General features: G+C 46.3%; 1 protein-coding gene across 11 annotated transcripts in view; it reads left to right on the forward strand.

The window, feature by feature from the left end:
- The window catches only part of MAGI2 (membrane associated guanylate kinase, WW and PDZ domain containing 2), a 2464469-nt gene that overhangs the window by 2361311 nt on the left and 83527 nt on the right, over positions 1-19631 (forward strand). The window lies entirely within an intron of this gene.

The raw sequence follows: 19631 nt of genomic DNA on the forward strand, positions 1-19631 counted from the left end.
TTTTGCCTTTTTCAGCCCGTTTTTCCCCGCCGCTGCTGCCCCCGCGGCTCCTCCCCCCAGCACGACCAGTGCGACCGGCCCAATCCATCTCCACTCCCCGCTCCCGCCTCCCAGCTGTCCAGCCCTCCCCGACCCCCTACTTAATGGCACCCGCTGCGGTGACAGGCGAGCAAGACCACTGACTCATTGCCAGTGAAATTGGTCTCCCTCCCTCACAGTTCCACCATTAAGTGAGGCCTTCCCCCAAACCCCTGCACTCTCGAGTGTTGGTGTTCGAGGCCCTCCTCCACCCGCAGGCTTCACCTGCGCCTCATCCCTGGTGGTCCCTTGGACCTCTGTCTCCATTCTCTTGCTCTGCTTTTTCTCTCCTTTTTCACTTGTTTTTACCCTCACTTCTATCTCCCCCTTCACTCTCCTTCTGGGTCTTTCCTCCATTTTCTGTTGTTTTCCCCTCATTTCAAGCTCCCCCTTCACTCTCCTGTGTCTTTCCTCCGTTTTTCACTCGTTTTCTACCCTCATCTCAATCTCTCCCTTTCACTCTCCTGTGTCCTCTGTGTCTTTCCTCCACTCTTTCTTGCACTTTCCCTGTTGTTTTCCCCTCATTTCAAGTTCCCCCTTCACTCTCCTTCTGCGTCTTTCCTCTGTTTTTCACTCATTTTTTACCCTCATCTCAATCTCCCCCTTTCACTCTCCTGTGTCCTCTGTGTCTTTCCTCCACTCTTTCTTGCACGTTTGCTGCCTTATTTGCACTTTTCTCTCTCTTTTTGCCTTTTTCACCGCTGCAGCTGCCCCCGCGGACTCTCTCCCCCAGCATGACCAATGCGACCGGCCCAATCCAGATCCCCTCCCCGTTCCCACCTCCCAGCTGTCCAGCCCTGCCCGACCCCTACTTAATGGCGGCAAGCTCGCCTGGGCCCTGACCTGACTGCGACCAGCGGCAGGAACCCTGGATCTCTGCACCACCAACGCTACGACCCAGCGGCACTCCACGCTCTCAACCCAGGCCACAACAACAACTGCAAGCTAGCATCACCAGCTGACACCCACGGACCCTTCAGCTGTCACTGCTGCCGGCACACCTGCAGCACCGCCAAGACCACTGACCCAGCACAATCCGCCTGCAAGAACACAATCGAACCAAAGACCCTGCAATGCATCCTCCAACATCTGATCCCTCCACAAACACATCACTGAAATCTGGGACCTTCTCAACGGCAATACCCCAGACGTAGCATTCTTTACCGAAACCTGGACCAACACCACCTCGGGACCGGACATCGCCATTGCCATTCCCCTAGAATACAAGATCTCCAGGAAGGACCGTCCCACCCGCCCGAGAGGAGGAATCACCATCGTCCACAAATCCATCCTCCGCCTGAGCACACTCCCCGACGAGCCCACAGACCTGATGGAATACCTTCACATCAAGATACTGGCCAGCCCTACCTCCACCGTCCGAGGAACCCTCCTCTACCGACCCGCTGGACCCCGTGGACTTTTCGCCAACTCCATCACGGACATCATCTCCCCACATGCCATCGCGTTCACTAACTACACCCTACTGGGAGACCTCAACTTCCACCTCGACAACCAACTGGACCCCAGCACGACATCCCTCCTGGACAACCTCCACAACATTGGACTCCGCCAGATTGTGACCGAACCAACACACTCAGCAGGACACACCCTCGACCCCCTCTTCACAACAGGAAACTCCATCACCTTCAGCCCCACCACCGAGCTCCCATGGACTGACCATTGATGCGTCCACTTCACCTTCAGAAACACCCACCATCCACAGACACCAGCACCTGCTCCCACAAAGAAACTGGACCAGAATCAGCGACGACCAGCTAACCTCATCACACAGCAACTCCACCCCAACCATCGCGTAAAACGACGACGCCAACACCGCAGCCTGAGCCATGCAAAGATGGATCTCCGACAGCGCCAACACCTTAGCGCCCCTCAAGAAAAACAACAACACCAAGAAAGCTAGATGGTTCACCACTGAACTTTGAGAGTCCAGACACACTTGCCGCCACCTCAAAAAAAGTGGAGGAACACGAAATCCACAGAAGCCCATAACAACTTCAGAGCCGCCACCAACGCCCACCACCAACTCATCAGAAAAGCGAGGAAAAAAGCGATTGAAGACAGAATCTCCACTTATGCACACAACAGCAAAGAACTCTTCAACATCATCAAGAAGTTCGCCCAACCCACCAGCAAGTCCACCGACATCCCTCCCTCACAAGACCTTTGCGACAAACTCAGTACCTTTTTCCACCATAAAATCAAGAGCATCTACCACAACTTCGACGAAGACAACCAAAACACTCAACCCTCACCAACCACCCCGACACCCTGAAACCAGCGATCGACAACTGGACAGCCCTCTCCACCGAAGACACACTGAAGACGATGAAGTCAATCCACTCCGGGGCCCCCACGGACCCCTACCCCCACCACATTTTCAACAGAGCTGCCGACACCACCCCACCCATGCTCTCCCACACCATCAACCGCTCCCTGGCAGCCGCCTCATTCCCTGACGACTAGAAACACGCTGAGATCAACCCCCTCCTGAAGAAACCCTCGGCAGACCCCACCGACCTCAAAAATTACAGACTCATCTCCCTGCTCCCGTTCCCAGCGAAACTCGTAGAGAAAGCCATCAACAGCCAACTCGTCACATTCATCGAAGAGCACAACATCCTCGACTCCCAATCCGGCGTCAGAAAAAACCACAGTACAGAAACCGCCCACCTCCCCGCAACAGATGACATCCGTACCTTACTGGACAAAGGAGAAACAGCAGCCCTCATCCTCCTCGACCTCTCAGTGGTGTTCGACACAGTCTCTCACCGCACCCTAATACGCAGACTCCATGACGCAGGGATCCAAGACAAGGCCCTCGACTGGATCTGCTCCTTCCTCTCTGGCAGAACGCAGCGGGTCAGACTCCCCCCTTTCCTCTCAGACCCTACACCTACCACCTGCGGAGTCCCCCAGGGGTCCTCCCTCAGCCCAACGCTATTCAACGTCTACATGGCTCCACTCACCCCCATCGTCAGAACCTACGGACTCAACATTGTGTCATACGCAGACGACACCCAACTCATCCTCTCCCTGTCCAACGAACCCAACACCGCCAGACACAACTTTCGAGAAGGCATGTAAGCCGTCGCCAAAAGGATGGAAAACAGCTGCCTACAACTAATCACCAACAAAACGGAAGTACTCATCAAGGGCCCAAACCCAGGTGCCTGGAATTACACCTGGTGGGTCCTCGTCCTCGGAAGCCCGCCCACCCCCACGGACCAAGCACGCAACCTGGAAATCATCCTGGACTCAGAGCTCAAAATGGACTGCCAAATCAACTCCGTCTCGTCCTCCTGCTTTCACACCCTCCGCCCCCTATGTAAGACCTTCAAATGGATCCCCCTAGATCACAGAAAGACCGTCACTCACACCCTGGTCATCAGCAGGCTTGACTATGGCAACGCACTCTATGCCGGAATAAAGAAAAACCTCACCCGCAAGCAACAGAACATCCAAAACGCCGCCGCAAGACTGGTTATCAACCTGCCAAGACACTGCCACATCTCCCAGCACCTGCGCACACTCCACTGGCTCCCCTCGAAGCTAGAGTCACCTTCAAGATGCCAACCCACGCTCACAAGGCCCTCCATGACACCGGACCAGCATACCTGAATAGCTGACTCAAATTCCACGCACCCCAAAGGACCCTACGATCAGCCCAGCTCTCCTACGACGTGGTCCCCCGCACCAGAAAGACCAGATCCGGAGGATGCTCTTTCTCCTTCTGCACGGCCAGAGCCTGGAACGACCTTCCCCTCCACCTCAGACAGATAACATCGCTCCCCATCTTCGCAAGAAACCTCAAAACCTGGCTCTTCGACAGACTCCCTCCTTGATGGACTGGAACCTGCCAACCCCCCCCACACACACCCCACAGCGCCTTGAGAGCCTTACGGGTGAGTAGTCGCGCTTAACAAACACCTGATTTGATTTGCTGCATATGTTTGGATGTTTTAACTGAGTTACGAGTTTTAACATTTGCCTGCTGCTATTTCCGATTTCCTCATACCCGCATTTTAAAAGTTTACAATTTTGCCTATTTTGCACATTCCTTTCTCTTACCTCACTATCTGCTGGTCGCGGCGAGGGTTGGAGGGCATTTCCTTCCCTCGAGACGCCATCTTGCTACTGGCGCAGGTCAGCGCGCTAGTTGTTTTCACCGGGACGCATTTAATGCGCGTCGCACGGACGCGCAGCACCTGAAGGGGTTTCCCGGGCTGAGACACGTACTGTGAATGTGTGCCTTTGTCTATGCTGTATATGTTTGGATGTTTTAACTGAGTTACGAGTTTTAACATTTGCCTGCTGCTATTTCCGATTTCCTCATACCCGCATTTTAAAAGTTTACAATTTTGCCTATTTTGCACATTCCTTTCTCTTACCTCACTATCTGCTGGTCGCGGCGAGGGTTGGAGGGCATTTCCTTCCCTCGAGACGCCATCTTGCTACTGGCGCAGGTCAGCGCGCTAGTTGTTTTCACCGGGACGCATTTAATGCGCGTCGCACAGACGCGCAGCGCCTGAAGGGGTTTCCCGGGCTGAGACACGTACTGTGAATGTGTGCCTTTGCCTATGCTGCATATGTTTGGATGTTTTAACTGAGTTACGAGTTTTAACATTTGCCTGCTGCTATTTCCGATTTCCTCATACCCGCATTTTAAAAGTTTACAATTTTGCCTATTTTGCACATTCCTTTCTCTTACCTCACTATCTGCTGGTCGCGGCGAGGGTTGGAGGGCATTTCCTTCCCTCGAGATGCCATCTTGCTACTGGCGCAGGTCAGCGCGCTAGTTGTTTTCACCGGGACGCATTTAATGCGCGTCGCACGGACGTGCAGCGCCTGAAGGGGTTTCCCGGGCTGAGACACGTACTGTGAATGTGTGCCTTTGCCTATGCTGCATATGTTTGGATGTTTTAACTGAGTTACGAGTTTTAACATTTGCCTGCTGCTATTTCCGATTTCCTCATACCCGCATTTTAAAAGTTTACAATTTTGCCTATTTTGCAAATTCCTTTCTCTTACCTCACTATCTGCTGGTCGCGGCGTTGGTTGGAGGGCATTGCCTTCCCTCGAGACGCCATCTTGCTACTGGCGCAGGTCAGCGCGCTAGTTGTTTTCACCGGGACGCATTTAATGTGCTTCGCACGGATGCGCAGCGGACGCGCGCAGCGGGCGCGCCGCTGCGCACGTCCGCGCCCCGGTAGCGACCAGCGCCAGAAACGCTGTACCACGACCCGTGCGCTCTCTTGCTACTGCCGGCCGTGTGGTATACTCTGGTGCCGCTCTCAGGGGCCTGGATGTGGCAGTCTGTCGACATCCACATTCCTGGGATGTGACAGCAATCCCGCTTGGAGCCTGTAGTTCTTGTGGCTTCCAGTTAGGGCTGGACTGTGCGTCTCCCCCTAATTTAACCCTGGGTTTTAAAAGGGGAGCTAACTCGGAGCAGCTTTCAGCTGCACTCATCAATGTTCGCTCATTAAAACAACATCATGCGGAAGTTCATGGGCTGCTGGAGGATGGGGCCTTGGATATGTTGTTTCTTACTGAGACCTGGCTTGACTCCTCCGTGGCCCCCATAGTCGCGTTGGCCACCCCTTTGGGCTATAAGATCCTGAGAGTTGATCGTAAAGGGTCAAGAGGGGGAGGTGTTGCTGTTATCTATAAAGAATGCTGGGATCTTTCTTTGGGTGACTCTCAGGACTGGGCAGGCTGTGAGGTACTGGACTTTAGTGTCCGACTTTCAGCTCACTTCACTCTTGGGGCCTCCCTGATCTATCGGCCTCCGGGCCCTCCTGGCTCCTTTCTCCAAACTTGGGGAGATTCCCTTACTGCTAGGGCGGTCAGGTTCTCTCATTATTTGGTGTTGGGAGATCTGAACTTTCATTTGGATATGCCTCATGAGAGGGAGGTGATGGACGTATTGGATCATCTAGCCATGGCCCAACTTGTCCAGCTTGTCCGCCTGCCAACTCATCAGGCTGGTCACCTATTGGATCCTATATGCTCCAACTTTTCCATCGTGGTTGATGACCCTCTCCCTTTGACGTGGTTCGACCACTATATCTCGTATTTCTCCTGGACAGTCTCCAGGACAGAGGCTTGGTTGCCTGGCTTTTCGAAACCTGTCTTGGGGAAAATTGACACCCAGGATTTTGTGCACGCTCTGGACTCCACCAGGCCGGTACTGTCCGGGAGCTTGGAGGAGTGTATGACGGGATTCACGGATTGGTTGTCCAAAGCAGTGATCTCTGTTACCTCTCGTCGGCCCATAAAACCGGCCAGAGCATCCCCTTCTAAACCATGGTTTACCCCGGCTCTTAAAGCTCTTAAACACGATTGTAAAATTTTGGAGCGGGCATGGCGGAAGAGTAATTACTGCCCTGTGGCGAAAACAAAACTACGTACTATGCAAAGATCTTACTATGACGCCATATCTGCGGCTAAAAGCCAGTTTTATGCGGTCCGCATCGAGGCGGCCAGGAATAATTCCAAAGAAATCTTTGCTATAGTTCAGAGCTTCATCTCTCCATTAGCCCAGAAAAGTGCCACACCCTCTTCTTTTGATTGGTGTAATACTCTGTCTGAGTTTTTTTAGAGATAAGATACTGGCCATTCAGGCATCCTTTTCTCCTGACAGTGATGTACGGGATGGCGCACGGAATGATCTGACCACTCCCTCTACTTTATTGTCTGCTTTCTCCCCGGTCCCTCCCTTGGAAACTTTGAAGATTGTTAAAGGGCTTAAGTCGGGATCCCCTGCTGATGCATGCCCGGCCAGACTCTTAGCAGAGGCTGCTGATTGTATCTATCTGGAGGTCAATCTGATTATCAACCTTTCCCTTCAGTCTATGGTGGTCCCTCAGGTCTGGAAGCAGGCCAAGATTCTTCCTCTGTTGAAGAAACCTTCTTTGGACCCGCTTAATCCGGTCAGCTATTGCCCCATCTCCCTCCTGCCAGCTATTGCTAAGGTTTGTGAGAAGGTGGTGCACAAACAGTTGTCGGATTTTGTTGAGACGGAGGGTATTTTACATCAAGCACAATCGGGGTTCCGGATAGGCCACTGCACCGAGACGGTTCTAGTCGAGGTGGTCGAGGCGGTTCGAACATGCCTGGATGCTGGGGGCAGAGCAGCCCTGATCCTATTGGACCTCTCGGCGGCCTTCGATACGGTCCCACACAGCCTTTTGATGACCTGTCTCACTGAGATTGGAGTCTCTGGGGCCGTGTGGGGCTGGCTCAGGTCTTTTCTTGAGGAAAGGGCTGAACAGATCTGGATCCCCCCGTTTCGTTCCTCCCCTCATTTGGTCACTACGGGAGTCCCGCAGGGCTCTGCACTCAGCCCTCTGCTCTTCAATATTTACGTCACACCATTGATTCATCTTGCAGAGGATCTGGGGGCCAAGGTTTTGGCGTATGCTGACGACACCCAGCTACTGTTTACGTGGGATAAGACCTCCAGCTCTGTTCTGGCCGCCCAACAGTGCCTTCGATCCATCTTCACTTGGCTGGCTAATGCTCAGCTCAAGTGTAATGAGCAGAAATCCGAGATCTTGCTTTTTGGCACTTTTCCTACTGACTTCCGTCAACAGCTGTGGCCTCAAGAGCTTCCTCCTCCCTTTTCGGAAGGACAGCCCACTAAGAACTTGGGCATTTGGTTTGAGGAGAACCTTTCGTTCTCTACACATATTAAGAAAACGGCCGGCTGTTGCTTTGGTCTCATTAAAACACTTAGGAGCTTTTTCCCACTGATCCCGCAGGCAGCCAGAATAACTGTGACTTGCGCTCTGATTCTCTCTCGGCTAGACTATGCCAACTCCTTGTTCACTGGGTCACCTGGTTATATGGTTAAGAAGTTGCAGGTGGTCCAGAACACGGCGGCTAGGCTAGTCCTAGGCTTTTCATCTAGGTCGAGCGTCACCACGCACTTGAAATCTCTACATTGGCTGCCTATCGCGGCCAGGATCAAATTTAAATCTCTGGTCCTGGCCCATCGTGCTCTTCATGGGCAGGGCCCACTCTACCTTCAAAGGCGCTTTGCCTTCTATGCCCCTGCAAGGGTCCTGCGCTCGTCAGCTCTCCGCTTGGCTGTCGTCCCGCGTTACAAGCTTCAGAGGATGGGAGGTAGCTCTTTGGTGGTCAGAGCTAGTAGGGCCTGGAATGCCCTTCCTCTTGATCTTCGCTTCACTCAGGAGCTCGCATCTTTTAAGAAAAAGCTTAAAACATTCCTTTTTGTATGATTGTCTCTTTCCCCCCCTCTGGTTCGCGCCGGGACACTCTTGAGTAGCTGAGCGCGTTACAAATGGAATAAATGAAATGAAATGAAATTTGAAGTAATTTATTGTATTTTACTCTAGTTTTCTAAATTGGTGTGGGATTTTTCTTTTGTTGTGTTTTCAATTTACTGTTAGAGAGCTGCATGAATACTTTACACATTGCCTCTAAGTTAGGCCTGGCTGTTTTTGTGCCAAGCTACCACAGGGTAAACATAGGTTAATTTAGTCACTTTTGTGGTTCACCCGGACAAAGTATTATGGCTGCTGCTTGAGAAGGGCTCACATCCTTCTCAAACAGCAACCCAATTTTTCACAAAAACAATCCAGTTTGTTACTATTTAAAATGCTTTAATGTCAGTGCAAGGCCATGGTTTTATACAACTTGTTAATACACCTTCATCACATATCATCTGAATGCAGCCTATCTCTTATACTTACTCTTAAAAATAAATGTTGATTTTTTTTTCAATAGGGATGCAGTTATTACTTTTTGAGATACTCAGCAAACTAATATAATTACATTTTTACAATTAATTTCAGAATGTTGCTTCTGATCATGTATGCGTGTGTCTTTAATATTGAACTGCATACTAAATAAGCTGAATTGCTGTGTGTAGTAACATGCAACATTGAATCACCCCGTGTCTATGAGTAAACACACTTGCTGGAATGGATGCAGTGTTTACATAGTAATTGCTAAAAATGGATCCACCGAAGAACCTCTTTTAACCAGTAGATACATTGTCACTAAGTTTGCATTGTAGCCAACAAAGGTAGATACTTAATGTGTAAATATTAATAATAGTATTTCCCTAAAATGAGTTGCTACAAAGTGCCAATTTTACAGTGTAGGCTACCATTGCTTTACCTAAGAAGAAAGCTTATTTGTGATTGAAATGCACTTTTTATAACAAAAATCTAGGTCAATTGTTCTCATAGATTTTTGCCAAACATAGTGCATAGGTGATGTCTTAAAAACCTGCTCTGTGCCTCCTGTGAGATGTAGCGGTTATTAATTCAGTTTTGCAGGTCTCTTCCATCCTGACAGTGATTATCCCTTTGATGTGAAGTGATGAGAAGTGAAATACCTTGCTGCTTACGCACATTATTATTGGTGCTGCTGGCAGGAAGACTGAGAGCAGTAATTATTAGCTACCTTCCTGGAATGTGGGCGAGGAGAGTGAACTAGAACAGAGATGCCATCACAAAATAGAAGACTGCGGCCTTGCCCTAATCACATGCTTACACTAAAAAGAGCCTAGTGTGAAGCAGACTTTTGATTTTGAGAGCTCTCCCAGCCACCCGATTTCTGTTACCATCCAAGAGGAAACTGCTGCCAGGACCAGTTAGGTGAAGTTTGGCAGAGGGTTATTCTAACTTCCATAAGGAGTTTAGGAATTCCGGACCTGAAGAAACAATGTCCTTCAATCCTAAATAGGACCCAGAGTTGGGTACTCTGGGAAAGTTATCAGGAAAGCAAGTATGAATTGCTGAAAAAGGTGTGCAGGAAAGACTGTCCTACAGCGAGCCCCCAAGAACATAACTGGCCATGGTGAAGACACAGACAATGGTGGAGTTCTGTCTGGATCTGCCTATAACCATTACTGATGTATGGTATGCTGTCCATTTGTATTCAGGTGATGGACATGCTCTTTAAAGGTCATTTTGCTGGCCTACTGTTAACCTTGGGTACAGGTAAGGTGTATAGGTGGTTTGCATTGGATTGTTGGTGATTTTGAGAAGACAAGGTTGAGAATGTGTACTTTGGAGTGAGTTTGCTGTGACATGCTGTACCACATTGACTGTCTTGATGAGGGTGAGGAGGATGTCTGTTAGAAATTGGGTTTCCAGTTGGCAGAGGTATGCACCCTATCCAAGCAGGAACCAAAATTCTAGTCAGAGTAAGTCACATACACACCATAAATTAACCTGTGCTCGTCCTTTGGTAGCTTGGCACAAAGCAGTTAGGCTTAATTTAAGAGGCAATGTGTAAAGTATTTGTGCAACACTTCAAACAGTAACATAGTCAAAACACCACAAAATGACTCCACACCAGTTAAGAAAAATAGATTATGCTTTTATAATTAAAACAAGGCCACAATGACAAAACTCCAATAAATAAATGTAAAGATATGGATTTTTCAAGATTATATGCAAAAATAGGACTTAGAAGCAGTAACCACCTAAAGAGTTAATTGGTTGCACTGACCTGGGACAAAGTCAATAGTTCAGGTCAACTGCAGAACGCGGGCTTGATACAGGACTCATGCAGGCCATGCTGAGTAAAAGTACTTTAATCCTGGTCGCAAACAATGAGATGGGGAGTGCAGCAGAGATTGCGTTGTGTCAATCCCGCAATCGAGGAGTTGCATTTGTTTTCTCCATGCAGCAATGCGAATGCGCTGGTTCCGAAGATGGCGCATCGGTTCCGAGGTGCGTTGGTTCTAAAGCTGATGCGCCGGGTTTCTCCATGCAATCAAAGGGATGCTTTGATCATCCTTCTGCAGTGGCGTCAATGCAGTAGTCCCGATGCAGCAGTTCTTATGGTAATGTGCTGGTTCCTACTGTGATGCACCAGTTCTGTGTCCACAACAGCGCTGATGCGTCGATTCTGCTCTTGCAGCAGAGGATGCGTCGGTTCCACTGGAGCACACTCTTTGGTCCACTTTCAGTGAACCAAGCACAGGAGAAAGGTGTAAGACTTCTATGTCACTGAGCCTTCTAAGAGCAGGAGGTTAGTCAGCTAGCCCTTGGAGTCACTTTAGTTCATGTGATGAAGGTTCAGTCAGAGAGAGCAGCAGGGCATCTCAGCAAGGCAACAGTCTTGCAGAGCAGCAGTCCAGCAGAGTGGCAATGCCTAACACAGCATTTCTGCTTCTTGGCAAGTTAGTTTCAGCTCCAGAAGTGTGCTGAGTTGGTGGGGACAGAGGTTCAGTACCAGTGGTGGCTCCTCCGCTAAGGCAGAGGAGCGTTCCCCCACTGCTCTCCGAGCATTCAAAAGGAAAAATACAATGATAATAACTCAATGTTTTTATCATTTTATTATCCCTACTGCAGTAGCTCAGTTTCATGTGGGGCAGGATGGGGCTGGCCAGAGCAGGGGGAGGAGTGCGACAAGGCCGGCCAAACCATCATGCACACCTTGCATGTTCTCCACCGGCTGTATTGTACAGCTTGGGTCGAGAACATGCACAGCTTTACAATCCCCGTCTGAGCACGGAACCATGGTGCTTGGACCAATCACGATGCTGCTGTAATGGTGACAGCAGTGTCGCAATTGGCTTAGGGGAGCCTGGGAGCCCGGGTGCTTCCTGCTGATAGGACTTGAGACAGGAAGAAGATGAAGAGGATGGAGGAGAGGTGGCAGCCAGCCGTACCCAGGTAAGTGTTTTTCTTTTTCTTTTTTATTCCCCCAATGCCCCCGCCTTCCCTGCCCCACCACTCCCATCCGGTAGCAGCAGCCATTGTTCAGTACTTATACCTATTTGTGCCATTTTTAATGGGGTTGACTACAAAGAAGGGTCTTTGAAGTGCACAGAGGTCATCTTTTCCTGCCCTGGCTACAGACTCACTACTGTGTGTGGAATGGGCCCTGTCTATTCAGTTGTAAGTGTGAAACTGTGCCCAGCTCCTCCTTCCCTTCCTCCCAGCCTTCCTTTGTGTGTGGCTATCTAGAAGGAATACAGAAAGTGAACTGTCACCCAACCAGTGATCAGAAGCAGGCAGCATTCACCAAATGGTTAAGAGTAGGAAAATGCCTAGCTTTGTCAAAGTGGCATTTTCAGAATAGTAATGATAAATCCAACCTTAGTATTAAAGCGGATTTATCATTACCATTTCATGGGTACTAAACACAACAACCCTACCTTCTCTCAATTAGGAATTACAGTTATTAAATGTAATAAGGAATCCCCAACGTTAACCTATGAGAGGGGTAAGCCTCTCAGTAGAGAAAAATGAGTTTTGGAATTTTTCACTACCAAGACATGTAAAACTTAAAGGCACATTGCCTGCCTTTTGATTACACAGTAACTCGCTCTATGGGCTACCTATGGCCTACCTTACGGGTGACATATGTAATACAAGGGGACTGTAAGGCTTGGCAAGGTGTTCTAGATGCCAAGTCAGCATTGCAATGTAAACTGCCCACACAAGCTCCGCAGTGGCAGGCCTGTGACATGTTTAAGGGCTATTTGAGTGGGTGGCACAAGCAGTGGTGCGGTCCAACTAGTAGCATTTAATTTACAGGGACTGGGCACATATAGTACACTGTACTAGGGTCGTACAGGTAAATTAAATGTGCCAATTGTGAATAAGTCATGTTTAGGGGAAAGAACACATGCACTTTAGCACAGGTTAGCAGTGGTTAAGTGCTTGGAGTCGTAAGGCCAACAAAAAGGGATCGGCAAAAATATGAGGGAAGCAGGCAAGACGTTTAGCGAACACCACCCTAAGGCTGTCACGTCCAACAGTGTCTCTTGTTTTTTTTTTTGTTGTCTGGGAGGTTGAAGTCATCCAAGAGGGTGGTGTGTGCATGCTGGATAGATGAGGTGGTGAGGAGATCCAAGAATTCATCAATGAAGTCCTTTCACTGACCAGGAGGCATGTAGATAAGATGGAAGAAGTAGTATAAGTTGCAGGTAGTGGGAAATGGCATGTCAACAGCTCCATGAAGTTGGGTGTTACTAGCTTGTCCTGTTTGTGGGACCAGGAGGACTTTTGGGTGACAGTGAGTCCTCTTCCATTCTAATGCGCATAGTCCACGTGGCGAAAGCTGCAGCCTGTAGGAAGAAGGATGACTAGGACATGTGAAAACGTGGGTGAGAAACATTTTTCTGTGATTAAGAGGGCATCATGCTTGTGGCAATTGATGAGGTCCGCAATGGCTGGTATGTAAAGAACTGCAGAGCGAGTGTTAATGAGCATGAGTTTGAATGTGTGTTCAGTAGTTTGAGGGGTTTGGTAGTTAGTGGAATGTGTATGAGGTTGGGTTAATGTGTTGTGTGAATGCTATCAGAGTGTCTAGGTTATCTATATCTGAGTGTGATTGTGGGGGTATGAATCCTTAAAAAACTCTTATATGTGGTTCTCTTAATTTGACTTTGACCATTTTTGTGTTATTTTCCTAATACAGTTCTCTCTCGTTTCCTAGTTTGGATTTTTTTAAATTGCTTCCTGACTTTAATGTTGTTTTCATGATGCTTAAAAATCTAGAACATTTTTCTAGGGAAATGCATGCTTGCTTATGCTATACTTACAGGGGTTAAATCCAGGTTTTCTCATAAGAACTGCATTTTTGCATAGGCTATATTGCATTATAAAGTTGTGTGGGAACCATCTTCCCAAATTAATACTCCAAATTCTCGTAATAATGAACCTTGTTGCTTCACTGTTTCCATTAATAGATACAGTTGTATTTGGATACTTGTGCACCAGGGAATATGTTTTTGAAGCAGCTTTTGATCGTGTGAAGTCTATATTAAGCTGCTAAATAATTCGTTCACAACATTTCTGCACTCCCAAGACAATAAAACCTTACCAGTTAGAAAAATACATTTGTTTCCTAATTTATTTTATTTATTTCAATAGAAAAGGAGCATGCAATCTGATTTCACATTTACATTTTTGCAGTGAATGGCTATGCGTGTTCTAATTCTATTTGGAATATGTGGGTTAAGAGTGATTGGGCTGGGTAATAACCTCCTCAGGGTATCATGCAATGAAAGATAATAACACAATTTAACCCAAGCTGCAAATGAATTATTTGAGGCCTTACCTTCTATTCTTTCTTTCTCGATGACTTTCAGGTGCAGGCCCTCCTCCTGGCTAACCTATCCAGGCCTGCTTCTTCTTTCTCACTTTCTTTCTGTCTTCTTCCTTATTTTTACATTTCAAACTGTCGGTGTTCTTTATTCATAATCTCTCTTCTATACCTATTTAATACTTCATGGTGCACTCATAGTTTATTAGTTATGAGCCGCTTTTTCACCTAAATTGTTCAATTCAAATTTCCAAGATTAATGTTATTTACGATTTGGTAGAAACCAATTCATGGGATGACTTAATTTTTTTACATGCTTCGCATGTTTTTAAAGGTGCATGGGGGTGCGAAATTCACATAATTATGTGAAATAAAAGCAAAATATAAATAAATGACACATAATTAGTGGGAATGTAAATCTGTCGTTTTGCACTATATTGTGGCGGGGAATGAATCCTTGTGTCAGTGTTTGGCATGAGGATGTATTTCAACAAGAGCACTGAAAACAATAGTTGCACACCTTCTGATGTTACTTTGCGGTAATTTTTTGCGCAAATTACTATGATTTACAGCATTCACTGTTTACTGTGAATGGCGCAGAATTAAATGATTTGGCGTAATGGCACAATATTGGGAATTGCCCGTAATGCGAAACGCCCGAAATTATGTGAATTTCGCTGGCGTAATTTACATTTCGCCAAGGTGCAGTGTAAATGCCATTAGCCATGAAAACCATTTGTTAGTTTCTCTACAAGGTTTGCATAGATATTGTTTACCTTTCACACTCCTTAAGATGTCCTATCAAAATGTGAGGTTTCTCCTTTGTATTAAAGTCTATTCTATGACTTAACCTCAAACGCCTTTACCCCTTATCTGCTCCTTTATTCCCTGCTATGTTCCTTCTCCCACCTCCCACTCTCTATCCCTTTCCTCTTGTGTTTTTTGGGGGCAACTCTTATTCCTCTCCCTTACCCCATTTCTAAAATTAATTGATTTTCCCCTTTTTATTATGCTCCTTTTTTGCCCTTAGTGTTGTTTAGATTGCCTTCATTACCCTAATTCCTTCTATTAATCCTCTCCCTCTAATTTATGACTCCTTATCTCTGTTTTCTACTTTAATATTAAAACTAGGTTAATGGCCATGGGTGTTTTCTGTGGTTCACAATTTAATTTAATTTTAAAATCGGTGAACCCAATTCACAAACAAAACTCATACATTTACTATATCTCTAAATGTAGGACACACATTACCATTAGCAAACCTTGAATGCTGTACCAGTCCTGTCTTTCTAGGGATACTGCTGGCAATTCAATGCAACATCAGCTATTTCCCAAATGCAAAGTAGGATACAACTTTGCACTGTAGAAAGTCAACACAATACGCAAATTAACATTGGTTTACATTTTTTTCAAAGGGAAATCCCCTTACCCATCAGGAAGTTTGAGGGTGTTTTATTTACCTTCCGCCAATGAAAAGGGAGTTACTATGTCTCTTTGCTGGAATAAATTTACAACTATGTGCCGGGTGGCAATGAGTCAGACAGGAGTTTATGAATGGCCGCACAATCACGAGTTTCAGTGTTGATAAAATATCAAGGGGCATATCAGCAACAACCGGCGATAATTATCGCTAAGCGCACTTAGCGCTAGGATAATTATCGCCGGCTAGCGTGGATTTTTATCGCTGAGATAGCGTGCTATTAGCAACGCTTATCTCAAAAGTGATAAAAATCCTAGCGCTAACTGCCAAACGTGCGATTATCGCTGGAACCCAGCGGTAATCCCATGAAGTTTGGCGATAGCTTGCTGATAGGGCCTCTCATACTTAGTTATGATATCCACCTTCCATAGGATATCATGGCTACGTCAGTTTTAAAGCAGGCGTAAGGAAAGTAGCGATAACAGAGGTTATCGCTACTTTTCTTGTCACTATGCTGCTTTGCGTGAGGCTTGATAATAGGAGAAATGTCGCTTAGCGGCATTTCTCCCGTTTTCCTGGGGAGGAACACCCACTTTGCACATCATTAGAGATGCAAAGATGGGCGTTAGGAATTCAGGCGCTAAGGCAAGGTCTCACGCGATAGCGTGACCTTGCTAATTTAGTGATAAAATTATTGACGCTTTTCGGCCGAAAACTGCCCCATAAGCTGCGATAATTTTATTTCGCCGCCTTATAGATATGCCCCTATGTGCCTTGATCCCCCTCTATGTACTGCTTGCACAGAGTTTAATACGACATAATTGTAAGCAATTGTGACAAACAATTACGAAGTAGGACACTGAGTTTGTGTTTGGGCCCAGGTTTCTTTAGCCTTTTTGTTAATTAACATTATTTTCCTAACATTTGTGTGTTTTTGTCTATTGTTTTCGACCAGACTGGTTTACTGTTAATTTAATTTTACAAGGGAGCATGCAAGTCACCAAAGGCTTTGTCAATCAGTGCTACAGTGAAGACCTAAAAAAATTCTCTCCCGTTTTATTGCCAAATAACTTTATGCTACTTTTTAATAGTTTCACGTGATAGTTAGATAACTATAACATTTATGTTGATGTATAAATATTGATCATACAGTTTTATTTTATTGCTCTGTTTAACACTCGATCCATTACATAAGAATGTAAATGAGGTGAATGAAGCTCTGCTTTTCAAGATTTGGGAATGGTGTGCTTCATAGACCCTACACTAGGATACTGTATACCAGTGTAAACATGCTAAGAATGTTAACGGTGTTAGAGTGCAGTGTGTGATTTTAGACCTCTGTCAACCAGCAAATACGTTTGTAGAAGTGAGGGGAACATGAGGGAATTTACCTACTTTTCACATAGCACACTGCGGCAGCCGCGAATGCTGCCCTGTGCTACGTGAAAAGGAAAGAGGAGAAGAGCACGCTATTTAGTCAAATAAGGCACTCTCCTCCCCTCTCACTAGCGCCAGCGCTGAAATCAGCTGCCATGCACCATGGTGATACCTTTGCGCCATGGTGCCAGGGTGTCTCCGTGAATCTATGACAGGTTTTGTACTGGAAGGGTATCCTTCCAGTACAAAATACTATGCTGAGAGTCACTTCAAAGCTTTTCCCTTTTTGTATGCTTGCTGTACAATGCAACACACATGCATAGTTGGAAAAGGAAAGAGAAATGAGAAACATTTCTCCTTCCTTGCGCCTACTTGAAATGGGCGCAGTTTTCACACGCTAAACCCAATTTTTTTACTTTAGTAAATTGGGTTTAGCGTGAGAAACCTTGGGTGGTTGCATGGAACACCGATGCTACACCCTTGGTACGCCCTGTGACTCAAAGTAATACAAAGCAGTGCTATGCGCTGCATCTGATTCCTTTTCCATTATTTCCAGCGCTGAACAAGTTTAGCGCTGGAAAGTAAATTGGAAAAAAAGATTTTGTGCCGATTTGCATCACTGTGACGCAAATACAGTGCAAAATATTAGTAAATCTCCCCCAAGAGCTTCTGTAGTGATTTGAAAGTGACTTACTTGTACAATTATCACATTTGATGCTGTTATTTTTTTATTTTTATTTTTTTAGCAGAGTTTAATATAGCGTGAACTTGACCTGAATCCAATCAGGTATCAGAGCGCTTTATATAGCACGAGTTACGTTACATGAGGACACACATTCATTATTTTTTTTTTGTTAGGCACAGGGAGATTAAGTGATTTGCCCAGAATCACAGGAGGTTTAGCGTCGTTACCGAGACTCGAACCCAGTTACCCCAGGTCCGAGGTCAAGCGCCCTAACCGTTGTATAGAATGACCTAGAGGTAGCAAGAGAGTGCTCTACAACCGTTGTAGCTGTACACATTTACATTAGTCCTACTTTCATTGCATTTAATGAATATTTACGGTTTTACACACAAGGAGATTATGATGTGCCGAGAATTACAGAATTTAAGATAAATTGCAACCAGAGCTAGGATTAGAAATCCAGGTACCCAGGTTAAATTGTCAGCAGCACACCCATTAAGCCACATCTCCTCTATTACCTGCATATTCTTCTAAGAACATATTTATGTATTTATTTCTTCATATTGAAAGTACCATGTTCATTTGCAAAATGTGCCATTCATTTAGGTTACTAATACATATTCAAAACGATATTTAGTTATGCGTCTTACATCTGATTATTTCAGTAGTAGATGTGCAAATACCATTCTTGTTTGTCTCTGATATGCTGCTACCCAGACTGTTTTTAGACCTATCTGTGACACTCTCAGTAATAAATCATGTGCGATTTAGTCAGCGGGTACTCAACATAATTAATTGTCTAGCTTACCTGGACACTGTACCTTAGCTTCCAGTTCTCCATTGACATCTGAACTCTTTAAATTGGCTTTTGAATGTATTCTTTACTGAAATGTACCTTGATTGTCTTATGGAACTCTAGAACATGTTCTACTTAGAGTGTAAACTATGTTTCAACTATGAGAGTAATCTGCAAAGAAGCATACTATGTCTGACATGCCATCTGCAATGTCACAAACAGACAAAGATAGTAATGGGCCCAAAGGCAGTGCAGAGGATGCGAGGTCTGTGCTAGATACCCTATAGATGAAGATCATGGATGTACATTTTCATAGAATGCAAGAGAGAAAGAAGGAAGAGGTTTGCAAGACAAACCTAAATATATTGGGGCAGATTTAGAAGCCCCTTGCGCCGCTGTGGTGTCACGTTGTTGCGTGACACACCGGCGGCGCAACCTGCTAAGTGATATTTAAAAGCACAGGTAAAGCCACCCTGCGTGACTTTACATATGCCTGTAAAAATCGCCTCCTTTCAAGCAACACTTTGCGTGTTAGGGGGTGACATGGGTGTTGCTGTGGGTGTTCCCACGCAACACCCATGTCCACTGATGCATTTCCAGATTTACGAGGAATCCTAAATCAAGAAAATGCATCGGAATGCTACTCCACCCTAGGCGTGGCGTAGCGAGGTGCAACGAGGAGAAATGAAAACATTTCTCCTCATTTGTTTCCTCTTTCAATGCATGCTTTATTCTACAGAACACATTGGAAGAGGAAAGCACCTCAAATTATTGTTTTTGTGCAGGGAGGTACCCCTTCCTGCACAGACACACTACCCATGACGCAGGCTCCCTTGCACCATGGTGCAAGGGAGGCTGCGCCGGCGCATGGCAGCAGTGTGTGCGCCAATGAAGTGTGAAGCACAGAGATGTGACATATTGTTGTAAATATTTTGTATCCCTGTGCTTCGAACTAGCGCAGCACTGCAAAATGACTTGCCGCACAACGCTGTGTTAGTTTCTTGTAAATCTGCCCCACAGTGCTGTTGAAGAAAGTATATTCAAGTGGACCATTGGATATAAAACAAGGGAATGTAAGAAGAGATTTATTACAGGGACATTTAAAGGAGTAGCATAAGCAGGTTATTCAGAGAGAAACTGGCAAATGTATAGAAATATCTTAAATCGTAAAAATACGGAGGCTAATCAGTAATATAACTCCAAAAGGCCTAGAT

This window comes from Triturus cristatus, chromosome 4_1, assembly GCF_964204655.1.
Source record: "Triturus cristatus chromosome 4_1, aTriCri1.1, whole genome shotgun sequence".
Classification (NCBI taxonomy): domain Eukaryota; kingdom Metazoa; phylum Chordata; class Amphibia; order Caudata; family Salamandridae; genus Triturus; species Triturus cristatus.